This window comes from Loxodonta africana, chromosome 9, assembly GCF_030014295.1.
Source record: "Loxodonta africana isolate mLoxAfr1 chromosome 9, mLoxAfr1.hap2, whole genome shotgun sequence".
In the NCBI taxonomy this organism is placed as follows: Eukaryota; Metazoa; Chordata; class Mammalia; order Proboscidea; family Elephantidae; genus Loxodonta; species Loxodonta africana.
The window spans coordinates 62,605,786-62,630,169 of NC_087350.1; the positions used below are offsets into that span (position 1 = coordinate 62,605,786).

General features: G+C 43.4%; 1 long non-coding RNA gene across 1 annotated transcript in view; it reads right to left on the reverse strand.

The window, feature by feature from the left end:
* LOC111749837 (uncharacterized) overlaps nt 1-24,384 on the reverse strand; it is a 133,825-nt gene that overhangs the window by 93,495 nt on the left and 15,946 nt on the right. The window contains exon 2 of the long non-coding RNA XR_002785021.2: nt 4,028-4,105. This is a non-coding gene — a long non-coding RNA (uncharacterized LOC111749837). The remainder of the gene's footprint in view (nt 1-4,027; nt 4,106-24,384) is intronic.

The window sequence follows — 24,384 nt, forward strand, 5'->3', positions numbered from 1 at the left end:
GGGGCAAGGTGGCCACTAATGAAACAGAGCCCGAAACTTGCCGCTCTCCTTGCAGCCGGGTAAGATGTTCCAGGTTTCACATTTCACTTACCATCTCAGACTTATTCTTCTAGGAAGCAGAGAGGTCAGGGTGGGTGGTGGCAGGTGGAGGGATGCTTCTGAAATCAACAACCAAAATGAAAAAGAAAATGCATATGGCAATGAAAAGGGACCAATCTTTTCCCTCAGCTGCTCTTTCCAAAGCTGGTTCAAAAAGAAAGCTCTGCTGTCGGGTAGAATTACAGGCTTTTCCCTAAAACGAGCTCTCAGAATCGTCCAAGAATTCAGCTCCCGGAGAGAGGGAGAGGGATGATGAGGTTGGTAGCGGAAACAGCCGCAGTCCCCTGGGTGGAAAACGTGTCTTCATTCCAGTGTGCTCTTAGGCACTCAGCTCATGATGGCAGGGAGACATCGCGCTGGATTTGGTCCAAGGTGATAGTTCTCTTCCCCATTTCTTGGGGGTGGATTAGAGGAGAATAAGCAATTATACTGGGGTGCAGATAACGCTAAAATGGGGGAAAAATGTCCTCTTCCCCCCAAAAAAACTTTTGGGAGCATTTCTATCATTAACGTTGTTATTGTTTGTTTTGGATGTGTTTATAATATTCCTGGGAAGGACAGTTAACATGCTCGGCTGCTAGCCAAAAACTGGGAGGTTTGAGTCCAGTCAGAGGCACCTCAGGAGAAAGGCCTCGTGATCTACTTTTGAAATAGCAGCCGTCGAAAATCTTACAGAGCACAGTTTTACTCTGACACACACGAGGTCTTCATAAGTCTCAATCAACGTGACACCAACTGGTTTTTGTTGTTGTTGTTCGAGTTGCCATGGAATTGCTATAGAGTCTAATGTGACTCATGGAGATCCCATGTGTGCAGAGTAAAACTGCTCTATAGAGGGTTTTAGAGACCGACTTTTTGAAAGCAGATCACCAGACCTGTCTTCTGAGGAACCTCTGGGTCAGTTCAAACCACCAAACTTTCAGCTAGTAGTCAAGCACGTAACTATTTGCACCACCCAGGGACTCCCAGCAACTGGTTTTTTATAATAGTAAATAATGTCATTTAACATAGATCACACTTTCTAAGGAAGACCTTAGAATTTTACACAGAAACCTAAGAGGCCTTAGCTTGGTCCCTTAGAAGTTCTCCAAGGATCCCTGTCATTTGCAGATGGGACAGTAAAGATTTGCAAAGCAGAAACACAAAGGTCATATGAAGATTATCAGCAGGGCTTAGACCAGAACCCAGGAACCCACCATGAAAGAGGCAACACCCACAAAATAGTTCAGCCTTCCCAGTTCAAATGGTGAATGGATATGCATGTGCTTGGCACACAATAAAGAGTGTGTATCTGTGAGCTAATACTACCATTAATGCTTAAGGGGAAAGCCCTCCCAGGTCAACAAGGTGTTGGTAAAGGAACAATGGTTAGAAAACAGGAGCTAACTGTCCCAAACTGGACACAGTCACAGGAGTAGCATCTTGGCTCTGGGAATTGAATTTTCTTATGCCAGGGCCCAGCATGGACTTGTTCTGCAGCTGGGCCAGGAACAAGTCAGGTTAGAAATGTGGCAGTGAGAGCTACTTGAAAGAGAAGAGTCCTTGGAGTGAATGAAAAGTCAGACAAAGGCACCAAGTGGGGTGGCTCAATACCAGAGAGCCTAGGAGTAGAATTGCTCAATACCAGAGAGACCTGGACGCAAACCCCAGCTCTGTCCCATTCAGCTGTGTGATCTTGGGCAAGTCACTGCACATCTCTCAGCCTCCATTTTTCCCTCTTTAAAATGGAGAGACAATAAATATGCATCTTGCAGTGAGCACAAGGTTTATAAACCCAGGGCCGCCAAGTCGATTCCGACTCATAGCGACCCTATCGGACAGAGTAGAACTGGCCCATAGAGTTTCCAAGAAGCACCTGGCAGATTCGAGCTGCCAACCCTTTGGTTAGCAGCCATAGCACTTAACCACTACACCACCAGGGTTTCCACGAGGTATATAGGAGGTGCTTAATAACTCCAGCTCTTCTGCTAAGAAAGAAAAAGGGAGAAGACATCCACACACGTACACATACATCACCTGCTTAAGCTGACGATCTTTCCCTGGTATTTTCAGACCATCCTTAAATGTAGGCTTAATATACACCAATTTCCTTATGTTAGAAGTTCTGGACACTCCTTCAGTCTTGATCACCAAACCTGCATTAAGTTCACCCACCAAACTCACTCCTTAGGTCTCTGATAGGCCAGATAAAATCCCAATGGATTTGGGAACCAAGATAACTTACACCCTTCCTCGCCCTCATTTAAACCTTTCCTGGCTGTGCCTTGGCCAATGACAGCATAGAAGACAGTGGCAAAAACATTACCATAGGACCCAGCAATTCTACTCCTAGGCACATATCCAAAAGAATTAAAAGCAGGAATGCTAACAGGTACATATACATCAGTTTTCATTGCAGCACTATTCACAATTGCCAAAGGGTGGAAACAACCTAAATGTCCATCAATAGATGCATGGATAAACAAAATGTGGTACATACATATAATCTAATACTATATAATATACTAATACTACTTAGCTATAAAGAGGAATGAAGTCCTGATACACACCACAACATGGATGAACCTTGAAAACATAATGCTGAGTAAAGTGGCCATCCAAGGCAAGACAATGAGTCTCTATTAGCCTGGAGCAATAGAGGAAGGAGAGTCAGGAATAGGAGGAAGAAATGAAATGTGTGGCTAATTCCCTCCAGGAACAACTGCCTCCGTTGCCATGAGACCAGAACTGGATGGTGCCCGGCTGCCATTAGTGAACATTTTGATCAAAGATTGCACAGAAAAATCCTGATCAAAAGGGGGAGAAATTTCAAATCCTCATGGACTCCAGACTTTCTGGAGTTATGGGGGCTGGATGAACCCCTAAAACTATTGCCCTGAGATACTCTTTAATCCTTAAACCAAAAAAATCCCCTGAAGTCTTCTTAAAACCAAGTAACAGTTTAGTTTAACCGGTATAAAATGTCTGCCTTGAGCATTACGTTATTTTAAGAACTATCTATATGGGATCAAATTGACAACGGCAACTCAAAAGATTAGATAGGAACCTTTGGAGGCAGTGAATTTATGTTAATGGGCAAGGAACACACAGAAAAGGAGATGAGAATGGTTGCACAACTCAAAGGATGTGATCAATGCCACTGAACTATATGTGTACAAACAGTTGAGTTGGTGTATATTTTGCTGTGTATATTCTCAACAACAAAATAAACTTAAAAAAATTATACTGAGTAAAATAAGTCAGCTACAAAGGGCAAATATTTTGTGATCCCACTTATATGAAATATTTAGAATAGAAAAATGTATACAGGCCAAAATTGATTAGTGATTACCAGCAGTGTCAGGGAGGGGGAAAGAGGGCGCCATTGCTTAAAGGGCACTGAGCCTCTGTTAAAGGTGATGGAAGTTTTCGGAAGTGAATAGTAGTAATGGTTGCACAGCAAGAGGTACGTAATTAATGTCACTTAAAAAAAAGAACATGGGTTCTGAAGCCAAGCAGAGGTAGGTTTGAATCTGGCCTTTGCTTCCTTTTTTTTTTTTGTAATTGAGTGGTTTATTAAGGAAACAACAGGGCACAACTCGGCCCCTTCAGGACAGGTTCAGCCCCCTTAGGACAGGTTCTTCTTGGCCCTGCTGCCTCTACCTCTTACTGGCTGAGTAAACTTGGGCAAAAGTCGCACTTCTCCAAGTTTCCTCATCTGTTTAATTGCAATAATAAATAACCTATTTTGCAGGGTTGTTGTGAAGTTTAAGAGAAGTAACTAAAGTACAGAGTTAGCCAGTGTCTGTGGTAGTCGCTGCTGTTATTATCATTTCCCATGGAATCAAGGTAGGCTGGCTTCCCCAGAGGAGGTGGCTAGGTGTGCTGAGTCTTAGAAATTCTGTCTCTGCTGTGTAGTAGTTGTGTGATCGTAAGCAAGTCATTTTACCTCCCTGAGCTTCCGTTCTCTCTTCTGGACAATTGGTGTAATGCTTTCCAGAACTCAGGAGGCTCCAGTAATATTCGACTAAAAAAATGGAAATAAAAATGGATTAGAAACCTCTGCAGTATGACTTAATAAAAGGATAATTGTTATTCAGATGTAGCTGGAAAACTATAATTCTGAAATGCTTTTATTCTACAATTACCCAAAATGCAGGCAGAAAAGAGATGAAAACTAGCAGTGGGAGAGATAATATAAAATCAAAAATTTTTGAAATCTTGAATGCTACAAAAAATCCACCTAAACTAGAACATCAAAATCCCATCTTAACCCTGTTTTTTCATTGCTACTATTATTTTAAGCTGGATTGGATTTTTGAGGGGGGGAGAGGTTGTTTATTTCCCAGGAACATTGGTCTTTTTTTCTTGTGGTACAAAAATTAAGAGCTCAACTACTAACCAAAATGTCGGCAGTTCGAACCCACCAGCCGCTCCTTAGAAATCCAATGGGGCAGTTCTACTCTGTCCTATAGGGATGCTATGAGTAGGTATCGACTCGGCAGCAATGGATTTGATTTTTTGTTTTGAAATGTTACTAAACGATAGAAACATTCCAGTCAAAAGCTTTAATAGGAACAGGCCTCCATGCAATTAGTCAAGAGCCAAGATAAAATTCTCTGGAATAGCAAAGAGGAGGCCACCTGAAAGCAATGCTGGTCATTTCCACAAAAGCTATGAGGGAGCCAAATGAGAAAACACAGGAACCCTTAGAACAACTTAGAAGTATCAGTTCCAGAAGTCTGATTGGCTTTAAAAATGTGGCAGGTCTTAAGAAGTGATAGAGCTCAGTCGTTGTGGGAAGTGGCCCTTACATCCCTAGACCCAGGCTGGAATCCCAGTGCCACAGCAAGTGACCCCTGCAAGTCTCCCCATCCACAAACAGGGATAACAACATATTTCCCATGGGGTCCTTGTGAGGGTTAAATGAGTAAATTATATGAAGGGCTTACCCAAGTACCTTGCATATACTAAAGTAAGTGTGCAATAAACAATAGTAAAAAAAAAAAAATGCTCCACTTGAAACTTTGAGATCTTATCATGTTGTTCTGTTTATTACTGATTTAAAATGTCTTATATAATATCTCCTTTGCCCTCCCAACAACCCAAGAAAGTCTGTAGGCTAGGACTCATTAGCACCATTTTACTGTTGGAAAAGTGAGTCTCAGAGAAGTGAAGTGATTTCCCCAAGGTCACAGTGGAAATGAACAGAAGTAAACACTTGGGTCGCCTCCAAGCCCTGAACCAAAAGACTGGTTTTTCAGGCCCTGAGGGTCAGGCGCTGAATTACCGCAGCAGCAGAGTGAGGCCAATGTTGCCAGTCCCCTACAAAGAGCCCTGTCCAGGGTGGAGTTTGAGACCAGCCTTCACCATCCTCAGTGCTTGGGGGAACAGACAGAACTCAATCCTGCCAGCACGTCCAAGCCAGAGTCTGGTGCCTGCATTGCCAGCTGACAGCATTCAGACCTGCCAACACCTGCCCCTAGACAGGCTGCCTTCGGCCTTACGTGACGCCCCGAAGCTCTTGTCTGCTCTTGATGGGCATTCAACTGCGGCTTAGAAAGTCGGAACATTCTGCTCAGTAGTTTCCAGGATCTGACCTGCTTGCCCTGCCCACCTGCTGACGGAACTCTCTCCAAAGACCACGTCAGTAGGTTTACCATAAAGTCCGTCATCATCGTAGCTTCCAGCCCCAACCTCTGATTAGTCATGCTTCCTCTCGTTTCCCTTTAGATATAGAAATGGAGAGAACGCAGGAATGAGGGAAGTCATTGTCATTATTTGAGTCAACGGAGGCCCTGAACTTAAATAAAATACCTGAATGGCCTAGGCTGCCAGGACCCTAGACTTCTAGACCCTGAGAGTTGCAAGGCTGGCAAGACTTCTCCGAGAATTGGGAAGACCCTTGGACACCATTCTATCTAATCCAGAGATAGGCAGGTTTTTTCTGTAGTTTAAAAAACAAAACAAAACCCTCTGCAGTCGAGTCGATACCAATTCATAGCAACCTTACAGGACAAAGTAGAACTGCTCCATAGGGTTTCCAAAGAGCAGCTGGTGGATTCAAACTAGCAGCTCTTACCACCCTGCCACCAGGGCACCGTAGTAGGTAAGTAGTAAATAGGTCGAAAACTGCAGGCCACATTTGGTCTCTGTAGCATATTCTTCTGTGTTTTATTTTTCTTAAGGCCTTTAAGAATATAGAAACCATTCGTAGTTTCACATACACAACAGGCCATACACAAACAGGTCTCAGACAAGATTCAGCCCACAGGCCATGGTTGGTGGGTCCCTGATCCATGCAATCCCCTCATTGCACAGATGGGAAAACTGAAGTCCAAAAAGGTTGAGTACACTTACCCAAGGTCACTCAGTGACTAGGACTGTCAGTCATATTCAGATCTAACTCTTAGGCTACTTCACCTCCAGGATTAAAAATACTTTCTTTGTCTTCAAAAATCTGTTAACCCCTGGTTCTTAACCAAAATGCTTGGTTAGTAGCTTTGTCAATGTTTAATGGTGCAAATGCTGCATATGAATGCATAAAAGAAAAACGTGTTATTTAAAATCAGAACCAGCTTCTGCTTTCTAAGGCCAGGTGATATAATTTCTGTCAGAGAGAAGATAAACCTGTGTAGTGTCCTCTTAGCTGGCATGGCTGGTAGGGAGAGAAAAAGGAATAGACGGACATTTTAAAGCCTTTCCCAAGCCCTCCTGCACAAGTGAAAAAGGCAGTGGGGGGGTAGGTGTTTGAAGACCCTTGCCCATTGCAGAGTCTTTGGGTGTGCAAAAGGAGACCCCCTGCCACGTGGCCTGTGCTGTCAGCCTCAGTTGCTCCACTTAATAAAAGGAGGGGGCTGGGGATCCTGATCATGGGTAAGTGAAGGGGTTTAGAGGAGAAACAGGATGGCAGAGCGCCATGACAGTGTGGTAAAGACAGAATGGTAAGATCAGGAAAGTCTAATGCTAGCAGTAAGTGATTGACATTAACCATGATCTAAACCTCCCTCCATGCCCACTGAACCTCTAGTGAAATGTACTGCCCACAAGGGCCTGGTTTTAGAGGGAAATGGCAGAAGAGATGCTGGGGAAAGCAGGACAGAATAGGTCAGCACACAGAGAGAGAACCCATGAGCTGCGTGCAGGGCTGGATTAAGGCAGGTAACGGTCCTAAACACTGGTAATCTGTGGTGCCCGCTCCTGCTTGCTCACGCATTTGAGTTATATATATACACGCGTGTGTGTGTGTGTGTGTGTGTGTGTCCTAGCTATCTATGTTGTAACTTCTTTTCAAATGTAACTATAATATTGGCGATTGAACAAAAGGCGTATGACATTTTAGCGGAATGAGACGAACTATATTATAAAATTTTTAATGGATGTAGCCCACACCTGACAATAAAAAATGAAGCTCACTTGATACAGAAATGAAAACTTTTCATATTAGATAAATATTAGTATTTCCAGTATTTTTGGACATTTGCTATGTTAGTATTAAATTTTTACCCATGTTAGTATCATACTAAATACATGCTAGATTTCATCTGTGTGTGTGCCAAACATATCTTAAAGTTATAAATATTATTGTTTACAAAACTTAGGACATAATTTTGTACATAAATGTTATACAGTTGAAAGTAACTTGATTGAATTCATTGCAATGGTCAACTTATTCAAATTCCCTTGCTTTTTCACATCACCTGGAACTGGGGTTCCCATTGGTTGTCTACCAGGATGTGCACAAGAGCATACCCTTGTGTGTGTAGCATGGCAAAGAGCATTGCTGGCCCCCCTGGCTGGAGCTGCTGGATCAGCAGAAGTGGATGTGCAGCCAGTTCTCTCAAAATGGATCAGAGAGCTGTTATCTATTAATATAATCCATCCTCGCTCAATCATCACTCATATTGGATCCCATTGCATATTGGGTGCATGTAGCAAAAGCTAGACTCAACAGCCCACCCCCACCTCTTGTCTATTTGAAAGAAATAGTATACTCCCAAGAGACCCTCTGAGATAAGGAGTTTCAGTGACACAGGAGGGGACTGTAGGAGACAGGCGCCAACGAAGGTGTTGAAGTGGTAGGGGCCTCGTAGCTTAAGCAACCTTGCGTGTGGGCGCCCTTGTGATCCTTGTGAACCTTGTTCCCAGCGGGCACATTCTCACACACTGGAGCTGGTATCAGTTTCATTTAGTGCCCTGCCAGTTTCCTTCCACTGCAGTGCTCACTTTTTCTTGTCTTCTGTCCGCTTGGCATTTATGGCTCTTTGCTTTGGACAACTGACACCCCAGTTTTGTTGATGCCCTAAGCACGAGCTTACCTTGCTTATTGAGTAATTCATCCCTGGCTGCACGAACAAATTGAGCAGAGAGAAAACCTCTGAGCAGAAGTGACCAGGAAAACAGAAGCCTCCCCCGCTGTGCAGTAAACATTGTGAGCGGCCTGCCCAATGCCCTCTCCCCCTTCTGCTTATTGTCAGAACCTCAATTCTGTTTGGGGCCACAAAGTACCCACTCCCGTTCAAAATCCTCATCTTTCCAGTTTCCCTTGTAGCTGGGAGGGGCCGTGTGACATAGTTGTGGTCAATAAGACCCTGGCAGAAGTGTTGTAGGAACTCTGGAGACGCACAGAGACCCCATAGAAACATCTAGTTTTTCTTCAAAGACACCCAGTACTCTTTTCAATCCATTTCGAAATCATTCACAATTTTTCCTACAATACCTAGGTTTTACCTCTATGGTCTTACCTGCTAGCTCTGCTGCTGACTGTGTAAAATCACTCCTGGAAATGGATACTAACTTTCTAGGAAGTTATATGACCTTTTCTCAAGTTAGGGAACACTGATGTAATCGCTAGGAAGAGGGCATGGAATACAGAATTCTTGAGCTCAAAAGGGCCTAGTACCAAGAACTTTATTTTACAGAAGTAGAAACTGAGATTCAGAGAGGAAGAGGTATTTTCCTAAAGACACACAGCAGCGTGGGGTGATATTGTATCCTCTACAGCACACGAAGGGAGAGGGGCTGGAAAGGAGGGTGCCAAGGGGCTACTCACTCCCCTGCCTGGGAGAGATTGACCGCTGGAGCCCTCCTCTGGTAGAAGTGTTCCCTAGCCCTTCCTGATCTCATCCTCACCTGCAAAACCCATGTGGCCTTAATGCTTTCCTCACAGTGCTCACCAAATTCAAATGAGATGCCTTAAACAAAACACCTGTCCCATGGCAGCTGCCTAAGAGAAATCATTTCCCTCCACCCTCCCTGAGTGGCCCTCTGACACCAGGGCAGTGACAGGGGGTCACTCTGCTTTCAGTTCCCCCGGGGGTTGCAACAAAACAAAAAAGACCGCAGCTTCTTGCCCACCATGAGTCACAGACTCCTTTCTGGCCTGGGTTCAATTCTCTTTAAAAGTTCTTTGATGATTTCAGGCCCTGGGCCCTATGGGTCCCAAGGCCTCGGGCCATCACTGTATTTCCTGTGCCAAGTTGGCCCGGTGTAATAAATTTTGAGGAAAACACAGAAAAAGAGGAAAGTACAAAAAATGTCAGTATAAAAATCGTCCCCACCAGAAGGGGCTCATGACAGTCCAAGGAAGGGGAGGGTGGTAGCCCGGCAGAGTCAAAGTGGGAAACTCAGAACCCCAGTGAATTGTACCCTCGGCACAGAGAACCCACAAACAGAGATACTGAGCTCGTTTCCCAGCACCGAGAAGTGACTTTCAAACAGCCCGCAGGGCAAATTTCTGTGTGTTTTCTGAGTCCTGAGATGACTGAGTATCTGTGTTGTGACGTGGTCTCAGGCCTCTGCCACATTCTCTTGCAGGGCATCCCTGCTTTCTCTCCTCAGAGAGATTCAGAAAGCTGGATCAGTTTGGTTTTGTTTGGTGTGGTGTGGTGTGGTGTGGTGTGGTGTGGTGTGGTGTGGTGTGGTGTGGTGTGGTGTGGTGTGGTGTGGTGTGGTGTGGTGTGGTGTGGTGTGGTGTGGTGTGGTGTGGTGTGGTGTGGTGTGGTGTGGTGTGGTGTGGTGTGGTGTGGTGTGGTGTGGTGTGGTGTGGTGTGGTGTGGTGTGTGGCATGGCGTGGCATGGCGTGGCGTGGTGTGGTATGGGGTGTGGTCTGGTGTGGTGTGGTTTGGTTTCGTTTGGTTTTCCCAACATGCACACTCACAGCAATGTGCAATTGGAGCTTTCCCCTTCTCTGGACAGAACCTTTGCAAAAACATCAAAACTCAGACAGGAAGGGACCCCCCTGCTTCCACAAAGCTCCTGAGGTCCAGTCCTCTGCCTTCTACCAGGTCAACTGAAAAATCCATCAAAAGCAGAATCCTGGCTCCTCAGACCTGATTAAAACATAGACTCTGGATGACAGCCCTTTACCTGTCTCTGATACTTTGGAAATTATAAATTGCTTTCTCATCCCAATCCTTCCACCCTATTTTACCAGATGTGAAAAGTGAGGTACTGAAAGCACAGATGACTTGACTGGGGACACACAGCTGAGCCAGAACTCATGGATATCAGTTGTAGCAATGGGGACACTGAAGCCAGAGAAGAGAAATGACTTGCCTAAGGTCACACAGGAGTTGAACATCAGAGCCCGGATTAGAACCTGGGTCTGAACCAGGTCAAAGCTCTTTGCATTCAACCTCCCTCTTTCTTTGGAGTTCTCTCAGGACAGAAACTCTGCCTGTGGCTCCATGAAGCTTTCATTTTGGATGAAGATTCCATCATGGATTGAATTTTGTCCCCCCAAAATATGTGTCAACTCCGTTATCCATGATTCCCAGTATTGTGTGATTGTCCACCATTTTGTCATTTGATGAGATTTTCCTATGTGTTGTGAATTCTATTGTTATGATGTAAAGAGATGGATTAGTGGCAAGATTAGGTAGTGTTTTAAGCCAATCTTTTTTTGAGATATAAAAGACAGAAGTGAGCAGAGAAACATGGTGACCTCATACCACCAAGAAATCAGTGCTGGGAGCAAAGCAGCAGTCCTTTGGAACTGAGATTCCTGCGCTGAGCTGCTCCCAGACCAAGAGAAGACTGATGCATCACAAGGACCTTCCTCCAGAGCCAACAGAGACAGAAAGCCTTCCCCTGGAGCCGGTGCCCTGAATTCAGACTTCCAGCCTACCGGACTGTGAGATAGGAAACTTCTCTCTGTTAAAGCCATCCGCTTGTGGTATTTCTGTTATAGCAGCACGAGATAACTAAGACAGATGCCAAATAGTTTTCATCTCAGGTGAATGAATTGGCAGTGTGGCCTGGAGCCCTGCTGAGAAGACTGCAGGTGCACGTGAGCTCAGCAGGAAGGAGAACACATGGTTAGCAACATCTGCCACGTGCACAGGAGATGGGAAGAACACTCTCCACTTCCCGTTGTTATCTGGATCCTATTTTCACTCCTTTTTCTCCCATACTGAGTGGCATTATTATAGGTAAAAGATGAGGGTGATAGAAACAGCCAAATCTACAGTTCAGTCTACTCCCTGAGAATAAAAATAAGACAAATGGACATATAACTTATGAGATCTGCCATCTTTAGAATTCCAATCCTTTTTTTTTTTTTTTGGAAAAATCAGATTGCATAGCTTGGATGTGGTCTCAACCAGGACTGGCTGCACCCCACCCTGGAGCACAGTAAGTAGAGTCACCATGAGGGGAACAGCTCACATGAAAATCAATACCTACATTTCAGAGTGCTTGGCACCATGATTTTCATTTGGAGCTCATATTACTACTTGTTTTCTTGTGTAACATGACTCTCAGAGGCAGCAGAACATGGGCTATCGCTGTAATTCAGTTTGAGCTACTCTGGGAGGTAAATGGCTAGCTCTTTAAGCTGCTCCCCAGTACCCTCTAGCAAGTGAATTTAATGTATGCCTTGGATTGCTATTCCTAATTCTTCCCTTCCCTGTAATTACTATTGGGACTAGACATCCTTGTTGCCTTGTGACCTGAGAGTGCATCCAAGTAGAACAGGTAAAGTATATATCCAAGCCCATTGACATAGGACATGACCATGTGACTTGTTTTACCTAACTGGACACGGGTAAACGTGGCAGATTGCCAGTTCTGAACCAGGGCCTTAAGAGGCATCACACACTTCTGCTCATCTCTCTTGGACTCCTGCTGTTTGCCATAAGAAAATCTTCCCTCAGGTAGGTGCTGCCCCTTCGTAGAATGAAGGCATGTGAAGCCCACTTGAGCCAACCCTCATCCTAGAGCTACAGCCATATATGATTGAAGCTAAGCCCAACAGAGCCACCTAAACTGACCTGTAGACCCATGAGTGAGAAAAATATGCTATCATAAACCATTGATTTGGGGGGTGGGTGCAGATTCTCACTTATGCAGTATCTTGAAGCAAAAAAAAGAAAAAACTAATATAGACGCAGAGACGATTATTTAGGTTATTGCATCCAAAACATAATTCCCAAACTTAATCAATATTTTTATATCATGTAATAACAGATAAAAAATGATTTTTTTTATTATTTATATAGATTGGGTTATTCCATCCAAGATATAATCTCTAAACTCAATCAATACTTTTATATCATGTGATGACAGATAATTTTTTTATTATTTATATAGATTGTAAATTGACACAGTCGCATCTAGTTTGTACATCACATTAATTTCTTACCAACTTGGACAAAATGAGACTGCTGCCAAGACCAGTCATTACTCAGTGTGCTCAAAAAAGCAGGATTTTTGTATCTACAGGAGTTCAAGCCAGGGCCAAGAACCAGATATGAAGGAAGTCTTCATAGAAGGGGGCAAGGAAAATTATTGCAAAAGCCCACTCATCGCTGAGATGTTCTGGACAAGTAAGATCTTGGGGAATTATGTTCCCTCACCACCCCTCACACCTCCCTGGGAGTCTTTAAGAACAGAAGTTCTCAGATATCAAGCGTGGGCCACATTTGTAAAAGGGGTGGAGCTCTGGCTTCTTTGGCAACGACAGAACCCTTTGTTCAAACACCCTCTTACACAGAACTGCAACTTGTAAGACTGATAAGAACAGATCTGCTCAGCTTGAAGTCTGTGCAAGGGGCCAGGGCCTTTCTGTTCAACCTTTCCCTGTTCCCCTGAGGTTATCTCGAAGGCAACGCTGGGACCCCTGAAGCTCTATGAAATTCAGAGAGAAAACCGTGGGATTTTAGGATCTCTGCAGGGTCATTCCAAACCCCAGCACCCTGGATGGCTTCCAGGTCAATCATCAGGATATAGCGACTTCATTGTATTTAGAAGAATATAAGATATAAATTTTAAAAAGTAGTTGTTCTCGTTGCTTCTTTCAAGTCTCGGGTATATAATTAAGAGTGGCATTGCTGGGTCATATGGTAGCTCTATGTTTAACTTCTTGAGGAGCTGCCAAACTTTTTCCATGGCAGCTGGAAAACAGTGACACAAATAGACACATATACACCAATGTTCACTGCAGCATTCTTCACAATAGCCAAAATGTGGAAACAACCTCAACGTCCATCAACAGATGAATGGATAAACAAAATTTGGTATCAACATACAATGGAATATCAATCAGCAGTAAAGAGAAATGAAGTCCTGATACATGCCAGAACATGGATGAACTTTGAAAACACTACGCTGAGTGAAACAAGCCAATCACAAAAAGACAAATATTGTGTGATCTCGCTTATATGAAGTACCAAAATAGGCAAATATACGAAGATCGGCATTTAATAGAGGTTACCAGAGGCAGGAGGAAGAGGCATTTGGGGGGATTATTGTTTAGGAAGCGGTCTTTCTGTTTACAGGGGTGGAAAATTTTGGCAAAGGATAATAGTGATGGTAGTACAACGTGATTGATAACTTGATCTCACCAAATTGTACGTGTAAAACATGTTGAATTGCAAATTTACAAAAAAAAACTAGACTTACTGGTCTGACAGAGACTGGAGGGGCCCCCAAGGCTATGGCCCCCGGACACCATTTTAACTCAGAGCTGAAGTAACTCCCGAAGTTCACCCTTCAGCCAAAGGTATGTAAACAAACAATAACACATGTGAGGATTGTGCTTCTTAGTTCAATCATATATACAAAGCCAACTGGGCAACATCTGCCCAAAAGCAAAGATGAAAAGGCAGGAAGGGACAGGAAAATTGGACGAATGGGCACAGGGAATCCAGGAAGGAAAGGGAGAGAGTGCTGACCCATTGCAGGTACTGCAACCAATATCACAAAACAATTTGTGTATAAATTTTTGAATGGGAAACTAATTTGTGCTATAAACTTTCACCTCAAGCACAACAGAATTTCTTTTTTAAGGTTGAATTGACAAATGTTGTGTTACCTATATTTTTACAACAATAAAAAAAATTTTTTTAAACAAAAAAGTAGTTGTGAATTTTGGTATCAGAGGCCTCCTCAATCCTGGTCACTGTAGGCAGCCGGGACAGGGACCATCGCTTCTCTCTACAGAAGCGAGATTCAGCTGCAAGGTTTTGACACAAAGAAGCAGAAGGCGAATTTCGAGATTATCTCCTCTATTAGAAGCCTTCTTTCTGGCTACAGGCATCCTTGTCCCAGGTGAATCAAACCGTCAGGACACGAATCCCTGGGCCACACTCTAAGGTCTATTTGGCCTCTGGTCAAAGGGGCTTTGTGGCGCTCCCAGGGAGCCCTCCTGTCCCACAGCTGCCAGTGCATGGTGTGGACATCTACCATCTTGTCCATCCTGAATTCATAATGAGGTGACATTTGAAACCAGGCACCAAGAAAAACAAGGCATCTCTGAAACCAGGCACCAAGAAAAACAAGGCATCTCTGAAACCAGGCACCAAGAAAAACAAGGCAGCTCTTCAATATATTTTAGTGCAAGCCATGGAGGAAGAGGATAAAAGGGTTGACACAGAATGAGACAGCTCTGCATCCCTTTAGCAAACTTTGGGAGGTAGGCTGAGTTTACTCAAGTGATGAGGAAACAAAACAGCTTTCACTCCACCTTCTCCTGGGGCAACACCATCTAACATCTTTATCTCTATACCTGCTTTGGCAAGAGAGAAAAATTTTGAGCTAGTGCATCTAGGAACTGGTGACTAACCATTTAAATGGACACAAGCTGTGTGGGATGGAGGCGGTGATCCCATGCAAGGTGTGGAAAACCAGATGGAGGATCCAGTGTTCCAGGTGGGCCCTGAGACTCACATAATACAAGTCTCTTTCCTCCTCTGAACCTCAGTACCCCCCAGAACTTCAGAATGGGGGAAAGCAATTGGATACATTATTTTTTTCCTCAGGGACCCCTCCTCTGATGTTCTGGGATTTGATGATGGTTACATTCTGCTTTGCTCTAAAACAGGATCAGAAAAATCCATCACAGGGCTCTGGGGTTCAACCCCTCAGAAGTGGCCCTGCTTTGGGCTGTTGACCTTGACCGTGAAAAACTAGGAGGGCCTGCAGATGTCAAGGAATTGAACCTAATTTTGCTTGTGTTAAGCTGACTAAGCACACAAAGTATTTACTACAGGAGGAAAAGGATCCTAACACTGGTTTTCTTCCTTTATTGAGGAAAGCTTAGTTACACTTCCTGCTGAATCTCTGGCGTCAACTATTACAAAATTTAAAATCATTATTAGTTTCCACATTAACAACATTTTACTTTAATTTTCATATTAAGCATCATTTTATGACTCTAATTTTCACGCTAACCATCATTTTATGACTTCCATAAATATTCAAACATGATTTTGAAGGTATCTGAAACACTAATAATAAAGGGTCTTTAATGTGTATAAGAAAAAGCTAAATTATCAAATTTATTAGCACCAGAGAAATTCTTGTCTTCTGTCTTCTTAAAAATATATATATATATGCATATATATATATATATATATATATATATACACACTATCAGGTGCTCGAAGAATCTTGAAAACTGGGAGAAAACGTATTCTTTAAAACTTTTCTCTCTTGCTGACAAGTACTATAGTACTTAGAAATTGCTCAAGAGAAACTCATATTTCTGATGTTATTTGTTTTTTGGCTTGGCAGAGGCAGGACTGAAACCCAGGTCTTTTACTTCCTGGTTCAGTTGTCAGGCCACAGCACAACTGTCTTTATGTTATGAACTCCAAAACCAAAAAACTCATTGCCATCAAGTCAATTCCAACTCATAGTGACTTTCATAGAATAGAACTGCCCCATAGGGTTTTCAAGGAGCTGCTGGTGGATTCGAACTGCCAGCCTTTTGGTTAGCAGTTGAACACTTAACCACTGTACCACCATGGCTCCCTACAAACATATACCCATTGCCATCAAGTCAATTCTGACTCATAGCGACCCTATAGGACAGAGTAGAACTGCCCCATAGGGTTTCCAGTGAGCAGCTGATCTTCTGGTTAGCAGCCATAGCTCTTTACCGCTGCGCCACTAGGGCTCCTATTATGAACCCAGGGCTTCTCAGGGTTTCTGAAAAGGCTTCTCATCTTCAAAACAGACTCTTCTCAACCACAAGGTAAAGCTTGTGAAGCTTTTCACAATGACTCACTCTGAAGCAAAGATTCCCCAGCAGAAAAGCAAGGGGAATAATACAGACACCCCACAGCCTAGGTCTGAGTCTGCACCAAAGCTCCAGGCCCCCATGTACCATAGGCAGTCCCCAAGCCAAGATGGCCCCAGGGCCGCTAGCCACAGGGAACATTAGAAACTCAGTTCCTCCTTTCCACTTGTATTGGACACAGTAAATAGAACTTCCTCCTCCAGTCTGCCCTTTTTTCCCCTCTGTTTTCATCCATCCTTCCAATCATTCAGTCATCCATCTGTAGTAGATTGACTCCATTAAGACCCCAATCCTCATCCCTCCCTGTACCCCTGCCTTTGCCAGGTAACAATGAGGTGCCCTCCCACTCGGACTCTGGCCCAGACCGTGTGACTTGCTTTGGCCAATGAGATGTTAGCAAATATTACGCAAGCAGAGGCAAAAAAAAAAAAAAATGACATGCATGTTTCGACTTATCACTGTGGCTCTTCCATTGACATGGGCTAGCCTGCTGGAAGATGAGAGACAGGTGAAACGGAGTCAAGTCATCCCAGTAGTCCCAGTCACAGCCATTCCAGATCATCCAGTAGCCAGGCAACTCCCCAGACATGGGACCTAGCCCAGTCAGTTTCAGCAGTGCTACGTAGGTGACCATCCCAGACACATGAGCGATAGTCATTGTCATAAGCCACTGAGGTTTTGTGGCTATTTGTTATTCAGCATCATTGTGGCAATAAGTAACTGATACAAGATTCAACAACATTTACCAACGTCGCCAATGTGTCAGGCCCTATACTAGGTTTTAGGCCACAGGGAAAAAAAAAAAATCAATCATGGTCCTTTCCCTGTAGGGATCACAATTTATGGGAGAGATACAAAAAGCATCTCTTCATCTAGGAGGATCTTGCCCACCATCACCCAGAAGAATTCCCAGGACTAATTTCTGTCACCCTGAGAACAAGAAAACTGAACTGGAGAAAATAGGGGGCAGATTGAGACAGTGGAACATCAGTAAAGATTAGGTCAAAGTGCAACTGACAAGATAATTTATTTTAAACAACCGGTGTTGAGCACACAAGGTTTTATTCTATCTCATAAAAAGCCCAGAGGTGGACACTCCAGAAGTCATATAGTATAGCGTTCTTCAATGTCAGGCACCCAGGATCCTGCTACCTAGATGCTCCACCATCCTCATCACTTGGCTTTCATCCCATAATCCAAGATAGCTGCTCAAGACCCAGCCATCACATCAAAATTCCAGCTAGCAGGAAGGAGGAAGGAAAGAAAGAACATTTTCAGAAGTTACACCAGACACTACTGCTTATTTGCCATTGGCCAGAATTTAGTCCCATAGCTACTGCTATTGCAAAGAAGACTGGACCATACAATCTTTATTCCAGATGGTCATATTCCCAACCAAAAACTCGAGGTTTTGTCATTAAAGGAGAAGAAGAGGATAGAAAATGGGAAGCAGCGGTTTCTGCTAGAAGAGGAAAGCGGGATTGGATCAGGCAGACCTAGGTCCATATCACAGCTCAATCAGGAAGTCAACTTGTGACCTTGGGCAAATTCTTTCCTTCTTTGGACCTCAGTTTTCCTAACTATACAATGGGGGGTAAGGGAGGAGTTGGTCTGCGTAGTTTCTTAAGCTATTTCTGGCTCTTTCCTTTCCAGAAATCATAGGGTGAAGGTACTTGAAGGAATTGGTCTTCCATCAGATGCTGGCAAAAGTATGCCTATTTACATACCCAGGTGACACCTCTGTTCAATCTGAAAGCATTTAGTGAACAAAAAGGCAAACACCAGCACGGACCTGTGTCAGCAAAGAAAGAGATCTATCTGCTCTCGTCAGTTGCTGCTTTTCAAGTTACAGAAAAGTGGCTGTCTGGTGCCTACGATTCTGAGCTTTCTAGGAATAACCCTCGGGCACCTAGCAGTGGTCAGAGAACAGAGATCTGCTGCTCAGCTCCTGCCCTCCACCAGTGTAAGGAAGCTATGAGATCCAGAAGGACTTGGGAATGGAGTGGGCAGACTTCACTAAAGTCCAAGTCCAGCCAGGCAACATTTATGCAGCCCTGTTTGGAGTAAGAATAAAGAACAAACACATCGGAATTTACAACCATCAAGTTAATAGCCCATATGTGCATTTCATAAAGAGGGGAAGAAATCTTTTCTCATAGTTTAATTAATCAGTTGCCATGGAGTTGATTCCGACTCCTGGCAACCCCATGTGCGTCAGAGTAGAACTGTGATCCATAGGGTTTTCAATGTCTAATTTTCAGAAGTAGATCACCAGGACGTTCTCCTGAGGTGCCTATGGGTGGACTTGAACCTCCAACCTTTCAGTTAGCAGCTGAGCACTTTAACCATTTGCACCACTCAATGACACTAGTTTAATTAAGGCCATTTGATAAAGCCTTACAGTTCTCTAATGAAAGAAATACCCATTCCCTTGTGAGGCGGGTCAATATCATGAGGCATTCAAAGCTAATAGAGTAAAAGCATCCTCCACCTAATACATGTAAGAACATTTTCTTCCAAAATAAGCCTAGGTCTATGGCTTTGTCTTTACCAACTTTGAAACTGCTGTTACTGGATCTATGATCAAAATTATTCTACTCGTATAAAACAGACTCATTTGATTCAGAAATCCTCTTACTTTAACACTCAGATATTTCTCTCTCCCCCTTGTGGGAAAAAAAATCCAAATGGCACTGAAGCCCAGGGCCACAGAATGCTCCATCTGCCACAAAACTCACCACTGCCCTGAATCAAACGTGTGAATGATAATAACAACAAAACGGCAACATCAAGCATTGAGTATTTACTTTGAGGCTGGAATTTTTAGTGTGATGTCTCAATTAAACCTGAAAAAACCCTGAGAGTTAAGTGCTAAGACCATGTTTACTGGCAAGGACACTGAAGCTCAGAGAAGCTATGTAACGTGTCCAAAGTCACACAGCTTGCATGGGGCCGAGCTGGTATTTGATCCTAGGTAATCTGTCTCCAGAACTAAGAAGAGTGCCTGACATGTAGTTAGCACTCATAGATGGTGCTGTTTTGCTGATTCCCCATAAAATGATTAAAAGGTTTATATGTGAGCAAGGCGGTCCCAGGGATCCCCTAATTCGCAGCATGTTGCTGACTCATCAGGAGAACCCCATAAATCCTCCTGTAGGGTCCCAGCATCTCTGCCAAAGCCAGAGGATTTGTCTTATTTTATTGATTTCTGAGAATTTTGATTCCACTTTCTAGGATTCCATTAGAACACTCTTAAGAAATAATCTCTACCATATCCCTGGAAGGTGGCTAACTGCCTTGAAATCAGTTATAAGACAAAGTGGGGAATTGCCATGAAAAGGGTAGGGCCACGGTATGTCCATTTATTCATTGTATTAACAGTTACACCATCTCCGTCCTGGGTCACGCTGTGTGGTGGGGCCTGTGTATGCGCGGAAGCACTCGAGAGGTTGGGGGCTATATAAAGGCACCGAGGGTAGTGTGGTGTGACACGGGGAAGGCACAATGTCCTTCCAAGATACATTGCACAGAACCATTCAACAAACAACTACACACATGCAGGTTAGTCTTGTACTGGGGAAGGCAGAAGTCGTGGGTCCTGTTTTAAACAAACAGAAAAAAGTTGTCATCTAGTTGATTCTGACTCATGGCAACCCCATGTGTTTCAGAGTAGAACGGTACTCCATAGGGTTTTCAGTGGCTGTGATCTTTTGGAAATAGATAGCCAGGGCTTTCTTCTGAGGTGACTCTGGACGATTCAAACCACCAACCTTTCAGTTAATAACCAAGCATTTAACAATTTGAGCCACTCAGGCAGCGTGGATCCCATTTTAGAGATGAGTAAATGAGACTCAGAGAAGCGAAATAATCCTCCCTGAGTGGTAAAGGCAGAAGCCTGAATCCATCTCAGAGTGAGTAATATTTGGGCCATGGAGCTACCAGGTGACTTGGTGACAAGGAGGAAACATTCATGGAGGGAATGGGGGAAGCCCACTGTTTGACTCTGGATTACATGCTGCTCGACAATGCTTAGTGGTTCCTCCTTTCTGCCCACTCTCCCAAAAGAGAGAGGGAGAACAAAATCTGGTACCAAGAGGGATTGCCCACCAGGTGAGAGATGACCAACCATCATAACATTGTTCTATGGGCCACCAGTGGGTGAGAAGGACTTGTAATCATCTCTTTGGAACCTAAGCCCTTTCAGATCTGCCCAGGAATGTACCGAATGATGCTCTCTGGCTCTGCTCCACAATAAATAATGTCACTGCGAGGTTTCAGTGTAATCAAGAGATGATTCAGTAATTACTCAGAGAAACCATTGAGTTTCAGAGATGTTCTCCTTGACCACAGCCTGTACAGTGATGTGAGCTTTGTCTTCCTGCTGCAAGCCTTGCACTTGGCGTCAGATCTGAGTAATAAGGGACAGATTAAATGACTGCTGACACCCACCCTGACCACATTCAGAAGTCAGCCTGTGTGACAAAATTTCAATACCAAAACCTGCAATAAGAGCAGTGAAGCGTTCTTGCTCTTCACTTTCCCACAAGTGTCAAACCGATGTTGGAAATTTTTTTTGGGTCTCCAGTGTAATCGAAAGGTATACTTTCATTTAGAAATGATCCAAAAGTCAAGCCTATTTTTAAAATGTGAGATTACAGAGAAGAGTTGTTCCAAAAGGCCATTAAGTATTGATTATGTAAGAGCCACAGAAGAGTTTTATCTGTGACTACTACCTCTGGGCTTTGAAGGGAAGCCAGGGGTTAGGATTCCTGAAAATTGAGACTCCTAAATTCTTTGAAAGAATTTTCAGTTCAAAAAGCATGAACAAGAGATGAATTTACATCCGTAATGATGCTGTTCCACGAGCTGCTTACCAGAGAAACATAAATTCCTCCCATAATATTCATTATATGTAAAGATACCACTCAAGGCCATGGATAAAACGGTGCATATCAAATCAATGCTTCCTAAACTCCATTTATTTACATATCACTTGTGATTATTCTGCCCACCACCTATACTATTATTTTCTTAAAAGTTCTCTTTAAACCTTTCATTCTTTCACATTAAAACAAAAGCACATATCACTTTTATCATAAATGGAAAAGATCAACATAAAAATAAATATAAACAAAAGAATGTGCTTAACTTCTGGCTTGATGCTGTTGCCTCCCAAAGACTCTCAGGCTGCAGGCTGTTTTCTCTTTGCTACAAAGGGAAATTGGCAACTGTTTGTAGGCAATAGGGACTAGGTAGGACCTGAGACTTCTTTTATGTAACTGAAAGGACTAACAAGAGAGTCAGTCTCTTTTATGATGTTATTCAGTGCTGTATAATGCCATGTCCATGTTTCACCTCAAATCATCTCACTTCTCACCTGCGGACTGTGCCCCAAAATATGGAAAAATACTGCTTCAATGTCTGCACTTACCAAAAGTACCAAGATTCTCTAATTGATTAGCATACTTCTTCATAAACAGAAGTGAATTGAAAAACAAGTAGAGTGAGTGACCTCAATCATTCCTTTTATGTGGACAGTGCTTTGTAATAAATAAAGAGATCTCATTCCCTGTGTATCAGTTAACCACTACTGGGTAACAAACTACCCCAGAGCAATCACATCTGTGAGTTGCATGGAAGTTGGCTGATCTAAACTGAGCTTAGTTGGGGTCCAACCCAAGAAAAATGGAAACACGTTGACAAAAAAACCTGTACATGGGTATTCACAGCATCATTACTCATAATTTCCAAAAAGTGAAAACAACCTAAATGTCCATCAACAAATGAATAAATAAACAAAATGTAGCCTAACCATACAATGGAATATTATTCAGCAATTAAAATGAATTGTTGCTATACGGATGAACTTGGTAAACATTGTGCTAAATGAAAGTAGTTAAGTCACGAGAGTACATATTGTATGATTCCATCTGTAAGAAATGTTCTGTGATAGTTAAGATTACGTGTCAACTTGGCTAAGCCGTGATTCTCAATGGTTTGGCAGATATTATATAATTATCCTTCTTTTTGTGAGCAACCAATCAGTTGAAAGGGGAGTTTCCTTGAGGATACAGCCTACATCCAATATATTTGGATGTTCTGGCAAAGCTTACCCTCTCTCAGTCCTGCATCTGACTTGTCATCCTCTGATCTCTGGTTCTTGGAACGTGAGCCAGCAGCTTGCCATCTGACCTGCAGATTTTGGGATTCACCAGCTCTCAGAGGTCCGTGAGCCAGCAGCCTGCAGTATTACCTGCCAGTTTTGGTTTGGTCAGCCCTTGCAACCACATGAGTCAGGGGAAGCCTCCAGTCTGATGCCTGGCCCACGGATTTGGGACTTGCCAGCCTCCACTGCATGAGCCATTTCCTTGAAATAAATCTTTCTCTATATATATCTGATTTTGCTCCTCTAGAGAACCCAGCCTAAGACATTTGGTACTGAAAGTGGTTCTAAAAGAGCAAAATCGTAAGGATGAATTTTCTGAATCGGTTCTCAAGTCTGGCTAGTCTTAAGGGTGTTGATGACTCTGCCTCCAGTAGCAAAGAGGGTAGTGCTAATCCATGGTGTAAGGTGGCAATAGAAACACACAAAACATCACCACCAATGGATCAAATGTTTGTGAGAGACAAGGCTCTGGGTTATTGCATATTTGATATCGTCTTAGTCATCTAGTGCTACTATAACAGAAATACCACAAGTGATGGCTTTAACAAAAAGAAGTTTATTCTCTCACAGTCCAGTAGGCTAGAGGTCCAAATTCAGGGTGCCAGCTCCAGGGGAAGGCATTCTGGCTCTGTTGGCTGACAAGTCCCTTGTCATCAGTCTTCCCTTGGTCTGGGAACATCTCGGTCCAGGAACCTCAGGTCCAAAGGACATGCTCTGCTCCCAGCACTGCTTTCTTGGTGATATGAGGTTCCCCTGTCTCTCTGCTCACTTCTCTCCTTTATATCTCAAAGAGCCTGGCTTAAGGCACTATCTAACCTTATAGATCTCATCAATATAACTGCCACTAATCCATCTCATTTCATCATAGTGATAGGATTTACAAACACAGGGAAATCACATAAAATGGTCGACGATCACACAATACTGGGACTCATGGCCCAGCTAATTTGACAGATATTTTGGGGGGACACAATTCAACCCATGACAGATACCTTTTCTACAATTTTGTCAGAATGAGAAGTATAAGGAAGCTGGTTGGTTGGTCCTAATTTCGCTAGACAAAGTGATGAAAGAAAGAGTTGGGTTCAAAGCTTCAGAGTCACAGCTCAAGCACCCTACACAAGATCCGAAAGTTTCCACTTGTGCCCTGAAAGAAAGCTTTATTTCTTGCAGTAACAGAGCTGATATTGCTAAAAACCAAACCCAAAGTCTTTGTCACAAAAGTGGCTGAATTACAACACCAATTAAATTCCCAGCCTTTAATAATGTCTGAAGTTAACGCGAGGGCATTGATTGGGAAGAAATGGAATCCTGAAACTTGGAATGGGGACATATGGGCAGATAATCATAAATCTAGGGACACTGAGCCTCTAAATTCCATTGAATCACTCGTACCAACAGAACCAGGCCTCTTACTCCCAACTAAAGTGATACTCCATCTTTGTCTCCGCCCTCTGCAGTAAAATCATTATCCCTTCCACTTCCATCTGATGAGATTAACCCAGCTGTGCCTGAGGAGTCTTTGTCTGAGATATCATCTGGGGCGACACCTGGGTCATTGCTTGGGATATCACCTCAGGCAGATGCCTTACAAGACTTTGCTGAATGTCCCCAAGAA